Consider the following 16,238-nt stretch of genomic DNA (forward strand, 5'->3'; position numbering starts at 1 on the left):
CACATAAATGTATTCCTGTATCACAAAGTACTTTTAAATTCTTTATATATATTATTTATATAATATTATATAATATAATTAAGTATCTGTCTCTCTCACCAGAATAAAAGTTTCCTGAGGTCAAGGACTTCCTTTTCCCTGCCAAAGTGGTGTCCAGAACTTTGAGGTATCTAATAAATATTGTGAATGAATGAATGGCCAGACCATGGGCTGTGATCTCTCAGCTAATGTCTTAGAATTTACACCTTCAGCAGAGCCCCTTGGGAAATGGCAGTCGGTGTTGCAGCCACCTTCACCTCTTCCTCCACTGTCTCCTCTTCCCTTATTGCTTCTGCCTCCTTTTCTCCCTCCCCTTCCCAGTGCTTAGAATCATCTCTGGCAACAGCTCCAGCCCAGCCTTTTGAAAATACACTTAATGATGGTTTTGACTTTTTTTCTAAAAGCAACAAAATCATTTGGAACCAAGCAGATTAGCTGGTTTTTTTTGGCCACTGAGGTCCTTAACTCAGATGATAAATAGGGCACAGTAATCAGATGAGTATTTTGTTGTGGGCAGTAAGCTATCTCTAATGGTCATTCCCCTTATAGAGGAGGGCTCAGTATGAAAGGACAGGGACAGAGAGACCCAGGAAGCCCCTCAGAAGGGGACAGAGCCAGCTGGATGTTGACATTCTGGTTGCATTGTTTTCTAAAGCAATTTCCTGAGTTTTTGCCCTCCTGTGTGTATTTGCATAGACATGAACTTTAAGCCTGAGACCTTAGAAGCTGTTTGGGAAGGATGGGCTCGCAGATTTTGTTTTTGTCTTTGTTTGTTTGATTGTTTTTGAGATAGGGCCTCTTTCTGTCACTGAGGCTGGAGTGCAGTGGCGTGATCAGAGCTCACTGCAGCCTTGAAACTCCTTGGCTGAGGCAATCCTCCCACCTCAGCCTCCCAAGTAGCTGGGACTACAGGCACACACCACTGCACCACTACCACAACACCCGGCTGATTTTTATTTTGTAGAGACAGGTTCTTGCTGTGTTGGCCAGGCTGGTCTCAAACTCCTGCTCTCTAGCAATACGCCTGCTTCGGCCTCCCAAACTGCTGGGGTTACAGGTGTGAGCCACTGTGCCCATCTGGTTCCCAGAACTGAAGAAGGCCCGGAACCTAGAGGGTGGATGAACTGATAATGGGAGTGTTTCCTTGTAAGTTACCTTGGGAAGTAGTGTGGGAGGTTTCTCTTGGGCATTTAAGCCCATGAGCATGATCAGAAGAGGTAGAATGCTTCCCAGGGGGCTTTTTGGTGAGACCTCAGGAAAATGGACGAAGGAAAAGACAGAAGGAAAATGGACAAAGCTCGGGATTTGCACATGGCCTGCTGTAGTCAAACTATCCTTAGGATTTAGCCCTTCTCCCTGCCAAGCCTCTCTGAGGCCATGCCACTGCGCTCCAGCCTGGCAACAGAGCGAGACTCTGTCTCAAAAAAAAAGAAAAAAAAAGGGTGTGGTGGCATGCACCTGTAGTCTTAGCTACTAGGGAGGCTGAGGCAAGAGTCACTTGAGCCAAGGAGTTTGAGGCTCAGGAGTTTCAGGTTACAGTGAGCTATGATTGTGCCACTTCACTCCAGCCTGGGTGACAGAGTGAGACCCTGTCTCAAAAAAAGAGAAAGAAAATCTAACCTATAAATTATTTTCCAACATAATGAAATGTTTACGAATATACCATTAATGAAGCAAGTTGACATTAGGTTGTGCTTTGTGGACATTTAATCACACATTTAAACATTTTGATCTTTCATTTTTCCTTTTCATATTTGGGGATTAAAAATGTATTTGCATATTTCCAGCATGTTGAAGGTCTTTGGAAAAACTCAAAGGCCAGAGGCTCTGTGCCTACAGTGCTGAGTGGACAAACCGCCCCTGCTCCGGCCCTGAGAAATTACAGAGTAAGGAAGGGGCAGGGGAGGACGCTGGAGAAAAATGAAGCATTGACTGGAGATGTCTCTGAGGGTCTCTGAGGGTGGTAGGTGGGGTTGGGGCTGGGAGTTAGGGCTTGGTTCTCAATGGTTTTCTGATATCTAGTTCATTTAATCCCCATTGCCTGGGGAGCTCTTCCCCTAACTCTCCAGATACCCATTAGCTCCCTTCCTCTCTTCATTAAAGATTCTACTCAAATGTCACATTGGTTAAAACAGTGCCCCGGCCGGGCGCAGTGTCTCACACCTGTAATCCCAGCACTTTGGGAGACTGAGGCAGGTGGATCACGAGGTCAGGAGTTAGAGACCAGCCTGGACAACATAGTGAAACCCCGTCTCTACTAAAAATACAAAAAACTAGCCAGGTATGATGGCAGGCGCCTGTAATCCCAGCTACTTGGGAGGCTGAAGCAGGAGAATTGCTTGAACCTAGAGGAGGAGGTTGCAGTGAGCCAAGATCATGCCATTGCACTCCAGCCTGGGCAACAAGAGCAAGACTTCGTCAAAACAAACAAACAAACAAACAAAAAAAACCAGTGCCCCATCCTTGTCCATCCTTGTCTAATACAAGATGTAATGCTAAGAAGACATTAATGCCATGTAGACACATAAACAGACTAATTGGGTAGGGAGAGTCCTCTGTTATTGATTAGTCTGTTTACTTGTGCGTGCTCTGTCTTGATCAGCTTCCTGAGGGCAGGGAATGTGTTTTATTCACCAGTGTCTGGCACCTAAAGGCTCCATAATAAATGCCTGGTTGTTGGCACAACGAATGAACAAATGAATAAATGAATCTTGGCCCTCCCTGCCTCCAGTGGCTGTTGGGAAAATCAGGTGAGAGAAAATGCACTCTTCAAAGCTTCAAAAGCTGATGTGCCATCGGCCCCAGGAGTCACAGCACATTTTCCCTTTCTAGGAGTCCTTAAAATGCAGGCAGAAGCTCATCCTCAGAAATTCTGAGTCAGTCGGTTGGGGACAGAGACCAGCGATCTGAATTTAACAAACTCTTTGGGTGATACTGATGCTGCTGGTCATCAGCCTATGCTGGGAGGAGCCTTTGCTGACAACTAGTTGTCACTTTTTAGTCGTTTTGCTGAGCAGGACACAGATGTAGAGCCACAATGCAATGTGACCCTAGAGCCCATGGTTCCAGAGTCGGGGGTTGTCCCTCTCCATGTTTGAGGGCCGAAGAGCCTGCATCAAGCAGAGCCACCAGGCTAAATCCTCTGACCTTGACTTTGGTTTAGGGACCAGAGTCTGGTATCTAAGTGCGATCTTACTCTAGCTTTCCCATCTGTTCTGTTTAGGCCAGAGGTGATCCAGTGATTTGGGAGCTGCAGGTCACACAGGCTGCTCAGAGGGTAAGTTGGGTCCAGTCGGGCCAGCAGGGCCACATGGCCGATTCACACTCAGTCCAAAACCCTCGTGGCTGAGCATTGATGCAGACAATGCTGTCTTGTAGGAGTGGTCTGAGTGCCTCTAGGAGGGCAGAAATACCACATTACTGCCTGGTGACCTTGGAAAGCGGCATAGAGATGCTGGCACTGGGAGGCTGAGCAGCTGAAGCCAGTGAGACCCACTTGGAGGGAGGCAGCTAGCTTGCTTGCTTCCTGAAAGCCAGACAGAGCCTCTCAGCCTAATTTGCTTCTGCCAGGCAGCCTGTGAATTCTTATAGCGAAAGCACCTGGTGGGTGACTGTTGACACGGGACTGCAGGATCCTAGAAGCTCAGTCCTTGCACAGACACCAGGCAGCACAGAGACCTCAGGTCACATATGCACTGGCCAGTCTTTGAGGACACAGTGTCTGGCTGCAGTTATTTCCACCTGCAGGACAGCCTCGGGCCCCTGAGTCAACAGGCAGGTTTGAGAGGACTTCAGGTCTTGGCCCCAAAAAAGTGCACACGACCAGGTTCACGGTCACCTCAGGCTATCTGGCCCCACTCATTGATTCATGCTTATGTTCATTCTACAGAAATTATTCAGCACCTTCTACGAAGACACAAAGAAGGAAAGGAGTTCCCATCTGTCCTTAAAGAACTTAAGTGTTAAATGATGTCCCAGGCTGGGCTCAGTGGCTCACGCCTGTAATCCCAACATCTTGCGAGGCCGAGGCAAAAGGGTCACTTGAGCCCAGGAGTTTGAGACCAGCCTAAGCAACATGGCAAGACTCTGTCTCTACAAAAAATTTTTAAAAATTAACCAGGTGCAGGTGCATGGGGGTGCATGCCTGTTGTCCCAGCTCCTCCGGAGGCTAAGGTGGTGGGGCGATTGCTTGAGCCTGGGAGGTCAAGGCTGCAGTGAACCAAGATCACACCACTGCACTCTGGCCCGGGTGACAGAGTGAGACCCTGTCTCAAAAAAAAAAAAAAAAAAAAAAGATAAGCACTATATAGAGCAGTAGGCAGCCCCCAAATGCATAGAGCTGGCATGCAGCAGGCACTCAGTAAATCTTGGTTGAATGAGCAAGGTGCTGGAGGAGCTAGGAGGAGAGAGTGAGAAACTGGCCGGGGAAAGCTCCTGCATGAAGGAAAAGGAAAAGGCATTCTACATGAAAGGTGTGAATGTTATAAAATATATGAGGAGTAACGTGGCAGTGTAGAGAAGTAAGAGCTCACTTCCATTGAGCGCTTCGTTTCAACCAGGCATTGTTCTGAACATATTACACGTATCATCTCTTTAACCTTTGAGATAGGGCCTGTTGTTGTCACTCCCATTTTACAGTTGCACAGCCTGAGGCCCAGAGAGGCTGAGCTTAAGGCCATGCAGGTAGTGAGTGGCAGAGTCAGGTGTTAATCCACTCACCAATGGGCACTCAACCCAAGCTGAGCCTCCACTTCTCCATCTGTAAAATGGGAACACCTGGGCTTCCCCTGAAAGTTTCTTGGACAGATTAAGAAAGCTGTGCATGAGTGCACATGGAATGTCTGTGAAAAGGTTACAAGATTCACAGAAAACTTGATAACAATGGTTACCTTTGGGGAGGCTGCCTAGAGGACCAAGGATTAGAGAAAGTATGTATCAGTTACTGGATCTCTTTTTGGGCCTCTAGTGGGTGAAAGTTAAAATGACAAGCAGCCTAAATGGGAAGGAGTTGGAGGGTGGGTTAAGTTTGAAAGGAGAAAGAGCAGTCGAGGCTGGAGAAAGGATGTTATTTGACTGTAGCGAACACTCTGCCTGCACCCCCCAGTCCCTCTCTCTTTGAGGGGAAGGATGCCGTGGCGACGGGCTTCCTTCTTAATATAGTATGTACATTTTATCTCTGCAGACTTCTTACAGACTTGGTTTAAAGATCTCAGCTCAATACCATTAGTGTATATCTGCAGAGGGCCCTTTGTAAAATTGATTAGAAAGTGGGCTTTTGCATGTGGGGTGGGGGCGGGGGTGGGACCTAATCGGATTTGAGCATGAGATGGTATCTAATTCCCTGCATCTAGCAACTGGCTTGGGGACCTCCCTGGGAGCCAGGGCCCCCCTAATTTGGTTTGCGAATACATTAGCCAAACAAGCTGAGGGGGCTCCTTTGGGGAGAGGGTTTTTGGGGGATGGGGATGGGAGATGGTGGGAAGGCTGAGGAAATGAAGAAGGGAAGGGTTTTCTGTGCAGGTCCTGGAGTATAAACTGTACATGCGATTGCCAAGGCTGTGTATCTCTCATGATTTTACTCCATTTGGGAGAATGAATCAAACTTTTAAGAGGACGAGGCTGGGCCTGGTGGCTCAGTCCTGTAATGCCAGCACTTTGAGAGGCTGAGGTGGGTGGATCACCTGAGGTCAGGAGTTTGAGACCACCCTGGCCAACATGGTGAAACTCCGTCTCTACTAAAAATACAAAAACTAGCCAGGCATGGTGGCACATGCCTGTATTCCCAGCTACTCGGGAGGCTGAGGCAGGAGAATCACCTGAACCCAAGTGGTGGAGGTTGCAGTGAGCTGAGTTCATGCCACTGCACTCCAGCCTGGGCGACAGAGCAAGACAGGTCTTAAAAGAAACAAACAAACAAAAAAAGGCTTGGTGTATTGCTTACCGTTTATTGAGCCATTATATATACATTTTGTTTCATTTTTTCAGTCTTTTAAAAAAAAGTAATACATTCACACGTGTAACAAAAATGTCAAACACTATGAGAGTGCAGGCAGTGACTGGTAGGATATTTATCCCCCCGCTAATCCTTGGTCCCCTAGACAGAATCCCTAAAAGTAGCCACAGTTACCAAGTTTTCTGTTAACCTAACAATATTTTCAAAAATTGTCCATGTGCACTCATACACATCTTTCTTAATCCCTCCGAGAAACCTGCAGAGGAAAGCTGGTGTTCCCATTTTACAGATGGAGAATGGAGGCACAGGTTGGTTAAGTGCCCACTGGTGAGTGGCAGGGCCAGGATCCAAATTGTGAATGATCTGGTGGTCTGGCTTTATATCCCAGGGTCTTTCTGTGAAATCATATGCTCTCTTATGTGCCTTTCCCAGAAAGAGAGGGGGCTGTTCAGAGCTATAAACACAGCAAATATTTGAGTTTTCACTTCTCCAACTCTTTTCTTCTTTTTTTTTATTTTTTTATTTTTTGAGACAGAGTCTCGCTCTGTCACCCAGACTGGAGGGCAGTGGTGCAATCTCAGCTCATTGCAACCTCCCCCTTCTGGGTTCAAGTGATTCTTGTGCCTCAGCCTCCCAAGTAGCTGGGATTACAGGCATGTGCCACCAAGCCCGGCTAATTTTTGTATTTTTCGCAGAGACAGGGTTTTGCCTTGTTGACCAGGCTCGTCTCGAACTCCTGATCTCAAGTGATCTGCCTGCCTCAGCCTCCCAAAGTGCTGGGATTACAGGCAAGAGCCACCGCGCCTGGCCCATTATTTTCTTCTTGGGTCCATACATATGCTATCGTTTTGTCCACTTATACCCAAGCATCCTAAAAACAGGATGCAAGGCTGGGCATGGTGGCTCATGCCTGTAATCAATCCCAGCACTATGGGAGGCCGAGGCAGGCGATCAGCTGAGGTCAGGAGTTCAAGACCAGCCTGATCAACATGGTGAAACCCCATCTCTACTAAAAATACAAAAATTAGCCAGGCGTGGTGGCGGGCACCTGTAATCCCAGCTACTCGGGAGGCCGAGGCAGGAGAATCACTTGAATCTGGGGGAAAGAGGATGCAGTGAGCTGAGATTGTGCCACCGAACTCCAGCCTGGGCAACAAAGCAAGACTCCACCTTCCAAAAAAAAAAAAAAAAACCAGGAGGCGAACTTGCAAGGGTATCTTTACTAGGGTCTTCTTCAGTTCAGTACCCCTTTATGAGAGTGAGGGGTGGAGTGTGTTGAGTGAATCCTTGCCTGCTTTATCTGGATCTTGAGTTCTGCCCATTTCCTACTAGACACTGTGTGTGTTGCAGGAAGGAGGATGCTGGTGGCAGCACGTGCTGCAAATTGTGTGGCAGCATCCAGCTTCAAAACAGATAATCACAGTATCAACCTCGGAGGGTTCTTTGGAGGGTGGAATAATACCATGGCATGGTACCTAGTACATGGTAATCTCTCAATAAATATTAGTGATTATTAGTATCACTAGCTAGAGAAGCTTTCGTACATTGCTCATCTGCTCTGTGCAATTTGCCTCAACTATAAGAATAGTATTATTCTGTTATCATCACACTATTATTTAATATTTAATATTTTTAAACAATCTATGTAATAAGCTGGTATCATTTTAAATACAATTAGTATAGTGTCAGGTATACAAAAGATGCTCAATAAATATGATTTCCCATTTTATTCCCGTCTCTTTACCAGTTTTAAATCAAGATCTTGATTCTTCTTTATCCTTGTTGTGAATCTGATTTCTGTAAAGTGAGCCAATTTGTATTCCCACTCACATTTATTGAGAACCTGCTGTTTACTTGGCTTTCTGCTCTGTGCTGGGGGGCACACAAAGAACAGACCTCGGACTCCACCCTCACAGGACAAACAATCAAATCAGGAAGACTGAGAACAGAGGCATCAATTGCAGCCCAAGCTGTTCGCAGGGTTTGGGGCATGCTCCTGGGGTACAGGAATAGATGGAGTGGCTTCATGTTCTTCAGTACCTCAGTTTCCCCTTCTGAGGAGTGGAGGTAGTTCCCTTTCTTGTTTCTTGGTATTTGGAAGATGTGGAACAACCTGGCTGATGTGGTTTCAGTCTTGTGTGAACCAGTGGGCTGAGCCCCTTTCTTTACCCCTCTACCTCTCCCTCACCACCAAGTACCCTATAACCCCTCTCCCACCCCACCCTGGCTGGAAGCTGCTCCTCCACTGGGCTGTTGACCTGGGAGCCTCCATCCTCCTCCTCCTTGCAAGCCACATCTTTTCACCAGATCGTCATGCCAACCCCATCTTCCCCCAACAAAGAAGGTTTTGTAGGGACCAGAATACCTCAGCTTTGGATGCTGTACTATAAAATCCAGAATTATGTAACTGCTGGATTATGGAGTGATTATTAGCTTTGCTGAAAGATTTTCCGTTTACATAAGGATTAGCTGCGGGGTTCCTTTAAATAGCTAGATTTGCTAATGCATTTGTATTGCAAAGAAAGGTGGGTGGGGGAAATAAGGACCAGATTGTGAAGCAGAAGGCCCGAGTTGCAGTGGCTCAGGCCTCTAATCCAAATGACTCAGGAGGCCGGGGCAGGAGGATCGCTTGGGGGCAGGAGGATCGCTTGATCCCGGGAGTTCAACACCAGTCTGGGCAACATAGGGAGACCCTATCTCTACAAAAAATTAAATTAAATTAAATTAAATTAAATTAAATTAACTAGGCATGGTGGCTTGTGCCTTTAGAAAAATAAAGAAAAGAAGGCTCGAGTTCTAAGCCAGCTGAGTGACTGGTCATTTTACCTCTTAGAGCCTTGGGTTTCCTTGATGAAGAAAGTGAGTGGTGACCACCCCACCCAGACCCAGCATTGCAGGAGAGGACTGTGCAGGCAGTTTGCAAAGAGCTGGGTGCAGGCAGTCAGGTGAGGCAAAGCTGCACCGCAGTGCTGTTGGTGTGGTGAGCCTGCCCCTCAAAGCGTGATGTCGAAACCCCTGGTGTTGAATCTTCTAGCTGGCCCCTGCCCACCTGTCCATGCTGGTCTCCTGACAGACTCCCACCTGCCTTCTTCCTGTGCCCCGGCCCCAGCCACACATCTGTGTCCCGGACTTCCCACGCCAACTCCAGTTCCTTGGCTATATACTGCTGTTCCCTATCTCTGTGATTTGCACATACTGGTCCCAGTGCCCAGAACGCCATTCCCCACCCTCTCCCCTTCTTGGCCTGGCAAACACCTACTTGTCCTTTAAGACATAGCCTAGACTTCTCCTCCAGGAAGGCTTCCCTGACTCCCTTACACCAAGGAGGGTTAGACACTCTTCTGCACTCGCCGGTCCCATGAATATGTGTATGTGACCCTATCATGTTGCTTTGGGATCCTTCATTGTCCAGTGACTTTATGGTCATTGATCACTTATTTGTATCTGCCATGAGCTACTGAGCTTAGGGGCAGGGTCCCTGTTGTGTTTGACTCAGTAGATGTGTAGTAAATGAAATAAGTAAGCGAATAGTAACAACTTTTCATGTGCAGCAGGTGTTTCATCCCCAGCCACATGCAGCAGAGGCGGCCCCCGCACCGTCCCCCGCCCCTGTACCATCCTCACCCCTGCACCATCCCCACCCCCGCACCGTCCCCTGCCCCTGCACTGTCCCCCCGCCCCTGCATACTGCATGCCCTGAAGCACAAAAACCCTGGTGTTAGACCACAGGGGTTCAAATAAATCCTGGCTCCACCCCAGCTGTGACCTTAACCAAATTATTTGGCTCCTGAGTTTCTTCATCTATAAAACAAGATCATAATAGTTCTGACCCCTTAGGGTTGCTGTGAACAGGAAGTGAGTTAATCTGTGTTCTGTACTTAGAGCAGTGCCTGGGCGCAGTACCTTCTGCATCTGGTGGCGGTTTTCATTTCGGAGGGCCCTGAGTTGTGCCCCTGTGGTTCCTCCCCAGCTCAGTCCCCTGCGTTGCTGAGTTTGCAGTCTCTGCCTCTTTACTTTCTTCGCTTGCTCTAGTGACCTGTCTCAGATCCCCACTCCCCCAAGCAGTCAGCACAGAAATAATCAAATTTTACTTGATTATTAGTCATTACTTTCTGCTGCTGTTTTTGTTTGTTCCTTAAAAAAAAAAAAAAAAAAAAAAAAACTATTCTAGATTTAATTGAGTTGATTGATTAGCACAATCGCTGATTGGAAGGAGATACTCTGTAACCCTCTCCTCCTCCGGTGCCTTTTTCCAGAGAGGCACCAGGTGGACTGCCCGTGGCCTGGAGGTGCAGTGGCTTGTGGTGGCTGTGTGGGCTGGGAGCCTGGCCCTCCCAGGCCTAGTGACCTGAGGCAAGTCCCTGGCCCTCTCAGGGCCTCATGTGTAAAAAGGGGATTGAAGTAAATGAGCCTCTGAATCCCCTCACCTTTAAATTCTATGAAAACTCTACATCTGAGTGCCCCCAGCCTTGGTTTGTGGGTCGCCCATTCATTCAATATCACAGCTACCTCTGGGCCAGCACTTCTCAGGGTGCTGTGGGGACCCAGATGTGAGCAAGTCAAGAGTCCTGCCTTCTAGGAGCTAGTGGAGTGGGGTTGAGGACTGGCAAGACGCTAACTGCAGCATTTATAACTTAGTGTGTTCCAAGCTCAGTGGAGTTTCAGAGGGGAGTGCCTAATTCAGAACAGTTGTAGAGGGGTGACATTTGGATTCAGTCTAAAACAAAATACATTGTACAAACTTTAGGGGTGTGGAGAGTGAACTTTATAGAAGCCACCTCTATGTGCTGAGTACAGTGGTAAGCACTTAAATTGTTTTAAAACTTTTTATATTGAATAGAGATAGGATGGCTGGGCACGGTGGCTCACTCCTGTAATCCCAGCACTTTGGGAGGCCGAGACGGGCAGATCACGAGGTCAGGAGTTTGAGACCAGCCTGGCCAACATGGTAAAACCCCGTCTCTACTAAAAATACAAAAATTAGCCCAGCATGGTGGTTTGCACCTGTAATACCAGCTACTCAGGAGGCTGAGACAGAAGAATTGCTTGAACCCAGAAGGTGGAGGTTGCAGTGAGCTGAGATCGTGCTACTGCACCCCAGACTGGGCAAAAGAGTGAGACTCCATCTCAAAAATCAATAAAAAGTTAGTAAATAAATAGAGATGGGGGTCTCACTGTGTTGCCCAGGCTGGTCTCAAACTCTTGGGCTCAAATGATGCTCCCCTTTCAGCCTCCCAAAGTGCTGGGATTACAGGCATGAGCCACGGCACCTGATAAGTACTTTCTTTTCATTTTCTTTTTAATCCTCACAGCAACCCTCTAAGTAAAAGGATATGATATCACTTTTATAGACAAAACACCCAAAGCTCAGAGAGGTTAAGTGGCTTGCCTACAGTCAACAGCAAGCGAGGGAGAAGTAGACTTTGAATGATGTCAAACCTTATCCTCTTTACACAGTTTCACACCATATTACAGTATTAAATAATTTGAGGAAGGTAAAATAATCAGCTAATTTCCCAAATGTCACTTCTATGTCCATTTTGGAATATGATCTTCCATACATACCCTTTTTACATTACATAATTAGAGTGATGTACCATTTTCCCTTTTTTTTTTTTTTTTTTTTTTTTGAGACATGGTCTTGGCTCTGTCACACAGACTGGAGTGCAGTGGTGTGGTCACAGCTCACTGCAACCTCCTGGCTCCTGGGATCAAGGGATCCTCCTGCCTCAGCCCTCCAAGTAGCTGGGCTATAGGCGCCCACCACCACACCCAGCTAATTTTGTATTTTTGTAGAGATGGGTCTTTGCCATGTTGGCCAGGCCGGTCTCAAACTCCAGTTCAGACCACCTTTGTCTCCCAAAGTGCTGGGATTACAGGCATGAACCACTGCGCCCCGCCTCTATTTTTTTACTTGTAGCATTCTTTCCCCCATCTCTACTTTTTTGTTTTTTTCTCTTTTTTTGAGACGGAGTTTCACTCTTGTCACCCAGGCTGGAGTACAATGGCGTGATCGTGGTTCACTGCAACCTCCACCTTCTGGGTTCAAGCAATTCTCCTGCCCCAGCCTCCTGAGTAGCTAGGATTACAGATGCCCACCACCACGCCTGGCTAATTTTGTATTTTTAGTAGAGATGGTGTTTCACCATGTTGGCCAGGCTGGTCTCGAACTCCTGACCTCAGGTGATCCACCCGCCTTGGTCTCCCACAGTGCTGGGATTTCGGGTGTGAACCACCGTTCCCGGCCCATCTCTGGGTTTTGTTCATTGACTCATATATTTACCGAGCACCTACTATGTGTCTTGGTTCTGAGATAAAACAATTAGTCCAAGACTCTGCCTTCAGGGAGCTTACCTTAGGTGGACAGATGATAAACAGAGAAGCAATAAAACAAACAATAGAATGTCAGATATTAAGAATGGCTGTGAAGAAAGTAAAGCAGGATAAGATGTCGAGTATATGAAATTAGCCGGGCATGGTGGCAGGCACCTGTAATCCCAGCTGCTCAGGAGGCTGAGGCAGGAGAATCGCTTGAACCCAGGAGGCGGAGGTTGCAGTGAGCTGAGATCATGCCACAACAATCCAAGCTGGCCAATAGAGTGAGACTACATCTCAAAAACAAAAAAAGAAAGAAAGAAAAAGATGTAGAGTATCGATAGGGGTCAGGGTGTCTTCCCTGAAAACGTGACATCTCAGCAGAGACCTGACTAATGATGGGGTGAGCTATGTGGGTATCTGGGTACTCCAGGTAGGGGGAGCAGTCAGTGCAAAGGCCCTGGGAAGGTGATGCCCTTGGCACACTTGGGGAAGAGCAGGAGACCAGTGTGGGTGGAATGTGGGAAGGTGGGACGTGAAGTTGGAAAGGTGGCTGGGGTCAGGTCACAGGCTTTGCAGGTCATGGAAGAGACTGGCTTTTGTTCCTAGTGTGTTTCTCTGGTATCTTCTAGTTCCCATTATTCCACAATTCAACCCAGTGGATGTGGTGTTATTAATCAACATCGATGTTGTTTCCTGCAGCGTCTGTGTGTGCCTGTGTGCACGCATATATGTGTGTTTTCAGCGAACACGCATTTCAAGCATATTTCAAGCATGTAACTTTTGACTATGTTGGGGTAATTCTGTAGCAGCGAAATAACTGGTTGGAAGTGTTTGCTCATCTTTTTGGCTCTTGACAGGTAAAACTATAGTGTGACTTCTGGTGACAAGAGCTGAAGGCATGGCAGGCAGTGGATCTGTGGTGCAAAGGTGCAGAGGCAGAAAGAACAAGCCTTCCCAGAGGCCCGAGGCATCACACAGGTAGTCCCTGGCCACGAGGGAGGAGCCACTGGAGAAGCAGGTGCCTCATGAGGACAGGTGGATGGTGGACCAAGTGAGTGCCTCCCCTCTCCTCCAAGAGGCAGAGCCAGGTGGGGCTTTTACATATTTTTTCTTTTCTTTTTTTTTTTTTTTTTTGAGATGGAGTCTGGCACTGTCACCCAGGCTGGAGCGCAGAGGCACGATCTCGACTCACTGCAACCTCTGCCTCCCAGGTTCAAGTGATTCTCCTGCCTCAGCCTCCCTAGTAGTTGGGATTACAGACGCCCGCCACCATGCCCGGCTAATTTTTGTATTTTTAGTAAGACAGGGTTTCACCATGTTGGTCAGGCTGGTCTTGAACCCCTGACCTCAGGTGATCCACCCACCTCAGCCTCCCAAAGTGCTGAGATTACAGGCGTGAGCCACTGCGCCTGGCCTTTTTGCACTTTTAAAAAAACTTTTTAATGAAATCGTTTTTTGACTTTACAGAAAAATTGCCAAGACAGTGCAGAGGGCTCCTGTATAACCCTTATCTGGTTTTCCCTTTTGTTAGCTTCATATGTTACCATGATAGATTTGTCACAACTAAGAAACTTACCTTGGTACATTACTATGAACTAACCTCCATACTTTATTGAGATTTCATTTATTTTTCGATTGATGTCCTTTTTCTCTTCCAGGATCCCATGCAGAATCCCACACAGCATTTAATTGTCATGTCTGTTTAGTCTCCCCTTGTCTGTGACAGTTTCTCAGACTTTCCATAATTTTCATAACCTTGACAGTTTTTATTTGATTGTTTGTTTGTTTGTTTTGAGATGGAGTCTTGCTCTGTTGCCCAGGCTGGGGTGCAGTGGAGCGATCTCGGCTCACTATAACCTCCCACCTCCCGGATTCAAGCGATTCTCGTGCCTCAGCCTCCCTAGTACCTAGGTGCAGGTGCCTGCCACCATGCCCGGCTAATTTTTGTATTTTTAGTAGAGACAGTGTTTCACCAGGCTGGTCTCAAACTCCTGGCCTCAAGTGATCCACCTGCCTTGGCCTCCAAACTAACTGCTGGGATTACAGGTGTGAGCCACCGTGCCCAGCCTAACCTTGAGAGTTTTTAGAAGTGCTGGCCAGGTGTTTTGCTTTTCCATTTTTCAACTATCTATTTTTATTTGGAATCGTGATGTTGAGAGTCTGTAAAATTTTTTTTTTTTTTTTTGAGACGAGGTTTCGCTCTGTCACCTTGCCTGAGTGCAATGGCATGATCTTGGCTCACTACAACTTTCGCCTCTCAGGTTCAAACAATTCTCCTGTGTCAGCCTCCCAAGTAGCTGGGACTATGGGCATGTGCCACTGCGCCCGGCTGATTTTTACATTTTTAGTAGAGATGGGGTTTCACCATGTTGGCCAGGCTGATCTCGAACTCCTGACCTCAGGTGATCTTCCCGCCTCGGTCTCCCAAACTGCTGGGATTACAGGAGTGAGCCACCACACACGGCTGAGAGTCTGCAAAATGTTGAGGTCGAGCTTAGAACTCAGGAATCAAGGGTAGGGGACACGGTGCTGGGTTCAGTCCTGGCCTTGCCCCCTACCCACGAAGTGACATTGAACAAAGAAAACTTCCATGCTTCATTCTTATCCTGGGGGTGAGAATATTCACCCCTGAGCCTCATGAGGGTTAGCTGGGATAAGACATGGAAGTGCTCATGAACCTGGGGTTTCTTCTCAGTTTCACTGCTGGGTGAGCCCCTGGTGAGACTGATTACCCTGAAGACATTCACTTCCTCTCGCAGGAGCTGGGGCTGTGAAATGCCAGAGTGAGGATGGTGGGGAGGTTGTGACAACTTTGCAGGAAGCACTTTGAAGATCGTATTCTATATTGATCCTCACAATAACTCCATGAGTTATGGTAGTAAAATGGGTTACTGGAGGCTCATAGAAGGTCAAGAACCTGCTGAAGGTCATGGAGGAAGGAAGGGCAAAGTCAAGACTTGCACATGGGCCATGAGACCCTGTGCTCTTTCCAGTTTAGGCTGGCCTGAGCTGCCCGGCAGAGGGGGCAGGCAGCTCTGGGGTGGATGTGGGCAGGAAAGCCCGGAGCCCTGGATCCTAGGATGGAGAGGGTCTGTCTCATGGGGCAGGAGGACTGGGGTTCGGCTAGGGGTCTGACTCATGGGGCAAGAGGCTAGAGTTATGAATTCTCAGTCTTTACACGCCATATTGTTCTCAGGCCATTTCATTACAGCGAGTGTTTCATTTTGTAATGTAGATTTTTTTTCTCTAGGTAATTTCATTTTTAACCCTTGAGTTACCTGTGAAACCAGCATGAGCAAATGAGCAAAAGGCTCATGACTAGCGGGCAGCTTCCCAGGTAAATCTCAGGACCAGTGGTCCAGCTTCCTGCCAGAGGGCCAACTCTCTTATCTCCTGTTTCATGCATCTTCAGGCCCCCCCGGCAAATGGTGAGGGCTCTCTGTTTTCCAGAAAGGGACAAAGAATGACTGAAGCCAGACAGGGCAAGTGGCTGTCTCTAGGACACACAGCTTCAGAGCAGACACCATACCAGTTAGCCACTGGGTTCCTTCTACCAAACATAATAAGAACTCAGAAGACACTCGTGCTATTTATTATATTTTAAAACTTGAAATGTAAACTACAAAGTTGCAGTTCCGACATTAATGGGAGAGTTGGGAGGCCACAGTTCTAAGTGCATGAGCTAATAGGTCTTCTAGAAGGTGTGAGTGTGTGTGTGTGTGTGTGTGTGTGTGTGTGTTTGTGTATGAGAGAGAGAGAGACAGAGAGAGAGAGCAACACATTTAGGTCAGTGCACTATGAGGACAAAGGACAAAGCAATTTTGGCACTTGGGCCAAATGGCCAAAAATTACCTTCAATTCAACCAAAGCACACAGAGGTTGGAGGGATGGACGGTCCTTTTCAAAAAGGGGTCCCTTGGAACTGGTG

The 16,238-nt window shown here is 47.5% G+C and overlaps 1 protein-coding gene across 3 annotated transcripts in view; it reads left to right on the top strand.

The window, feature by feature from the left end:
- ESRRB (estrogen related receptor beta) overlaps positions 1-16,238 on the top strand; it is a 186,757-nt gene that overhangs the window by 91,500 nt on the left and 79,019 nt on the right. The window lies entirely within an intron of this gene.

This window comes from Pongo abelii, chromosome 15 (genome assembly GCF_028885655.2).
Source record: "Pongo abelii isolate AG06213 chromosome 15, NHGRI_mPonAbe1-v2.0_pri, whole genome shotgun sequence".
NCBI lineage: Eukaryota > Metazoa > Chordata > Mammalia > Primates > Hominidae > Pongo > Pongo abelii.